We start from the raw sequence: 2,500 nt of genomic DNA on the forward strand, positions 1-2,500 counted from the left end.
CGTCTTTTTTTCTCGCAAGATCAAGTTTGTTCTTAAATTGTTGTTGTTGTTGTTGTTGTTGTGTGTGTGTGTGTGTGTGTGTGTGTGTGTGTGTGTGTGTGTGTGTGTGTGTGTGTGTGCGCGCGTAAGGCCCCATCATAAAAACATAGATCAGGCTATACAGAAGCCTTGAACTCTTATCTGGATGGGTAACAGGTATCGATCACGAGTACAGCACGTGATCTGCGATCGTGGTGGTGAATCACACACATACACGTACACACACACGCACACACACACATACATACGTACACACACAGGGTTAGAAGGCAATCAACACGCACCCCATACTAAATACAATTCAGACTAAGGCTCCTGAATAGTACAGTGGTACCGCGCTCGTCTCGTAATCACGGGGTCGGCAGATCGATTCTCGCCCGGGGCCGTGAGCTTAAGCTGTTTACTGGGAAGGAGGTTGAGGATTGTCTCCGCTGACGGTTGGGGGTCCGCCATGGCGTGACTGTTCGAACCCTCGTCGCGGCGCAGAGGTTAGAAAAGGCTTCATCCACTCTGAGTAATGACCACCACCCCCGACCGCTGTGTGTGTATGTGATACATCAATATCCTCCCCGTATCGTCACTGCAGCGGCATGCCGCGGACTCACCGTCTATCCTGCGTTCGAACAGTCCCGACAAGGTTAAGGTCCGACCGGGTAGCCTACCAGCCTCAGCAAAAAAAAAAAAAAAAAAAAAAAAAAGAGACCAGAACGGCAATGGCTGTTTCCAAGGACATGGGCATGGCATCATAATGTCCAGGGGCACTACAAAGACGGCCGACAGGATCCCCACGGGATTTGTTTTATTATTACGGGAAACAATTTATCTCACTCATAATTACCTATATGACGAACTGTTGCGCTCAATGACAAGTGTTGTATAATACATCAGAATCTATATAGATACATCGCCTGTCGTGGTTATCTTTATGCATTTTTGTATAAAAAAAAACAGAAATATGATTTATGCATTACTTATGTAGAAAAACATGTGAAACAGATGAAAGCGAAGGAGTATTTGCATAGATAAGGATCAGTAGCTGTTTAGGTTTGGGTACTGTGAAGCCTCAGCTCGGGACCGCACTGCAGTCAGCCAACCAAATCCCAGTTCGCGTACAAACTCCTTGCGTACGTGGAAGTAGCAAACGCCACTCGCGAGACGCTACTCACTAGATGCTCGCGAACTCGCTCAGCCCACGAGCGAGGTTCTGATTGTTCGATAGCGCTCCCGGCTGAGCCTCATGATTTGTATATAACTCCTGTGTAAACCCAAGCCTCCTAATCATTTTAATCCCGACGTCGGCGCCGCCGTCCAAGCTCCCAGTCCATTTCTCCCGAGCCACGACCACCAACAGCCCCTAATCGCTCGCTAAATCGCCCGGTGGCAATAGCCCTCTTTTATTATACACTACTATCTTTTCATTTTCTTACAGACATTCTTCCCCTCCCACAAAAACCGATCCTGTGCAAGCGGGTGGTCTTTCCTAGGAATTCAGAATTCAGACTCATTTTCTAACTTTGTTGGATGAGGATAAGAAGAATAAATATCCCTACGTAACCTCACGGTCACACGTATTGATCCCAACCTCCAACCCCAAGTCTCCTGCCCACACCCCCAAAGCCACGACCCCACGAAATAAAAATCCCTAAAATCGCCCAGTGGCAGAAGCCCTCTTTTTACACACAACTATCTTTTCATTTTCATACAGACGTCTCTTCCCCTCCTACAACTACCGATCTCGCGTGAGCGGATGGTCTTTTCTAGGTAGTTCATAGTCCATTCCGTCTTGCTTCGTCGTTTGATGGACACATAACCCGTCACAGTGGTGCCCCCAGCAACGACACAACCAGTTTTCACCACTGCCACCATAATCGACTCGTCTGAAACTTCGTCACCAAACAACGCCGATGCCGCCAGCGATATCCTTAACCCAGGAACCCCCACCCTCTGCCCCTCGTCGCCGCATCCCAGGTCAAACTACTCACCTTTGACCCCATCAACTCTGTCACATGGTTCCGAGATACAGTTCAGAGTGAAGACTGTGGCACAAGCCGACCACGTCCTCGCTTGCCTACCTGACTAAACTTTCGACCTCATCGCCGAATGGCTCGACGCCAAAGACAGCGACCCAATCTAATACGAGGAACTGAAGAAGTTCCTCCTCCAGCGTTTCGCGCCTTCGGCTACCTCAAGGGTGAACAGGATACTACAATTACCGAGAGAGTCGTTCGAAGATCAACGCCCTTCCGGAAATGAGGGCGCTAGTCCGCATACCCTCCACTGACGGCAACATCCACAACACTATCGACATACTCCAACCCATGTGGTTACAACGGTTCCCAGACAACATCTGCACCATGATCCCCAACGCGGAATACGAAAGTGACAAAGAACTCTCAAAAATCCATTAAAGCCATTCCGACTTGCTTGGTCGTTTGATGGACACCCAAGCCGTCACAGTATG

General features: G+C 48.9%; 1 protein-coding gene across 1 annotated transcript in view; it reads right to left on the reverse strand.

Moving 5' to 3' along the window:
• LOC143036500 (BMP-binding endothelial regulator protein-like) overlaps positions 1 to 2,500 on the reverse strand; it is a gene marked incomplete at its 5' end in the record, with an annotated part of 190,357 nt that overhangs the window by 15,591 nt on the left and 172,266 nt on the right.

This window comes from Oratosquilla oratoria, chromosome 20 (assembly GCF_046742065.1).
Source record: "Oratosquilla oratoria isolate Oo_2021 chromosome 20, ASM4674206v1, whole genome shotgun sequence".
NCBI classification, from domain to species: Eukaryota; Metazoa; Arthropoda; class Malacostraca; order Stomatopoda; family Squillidae; genus Oratosquilla; species Oratosquilla oratoria.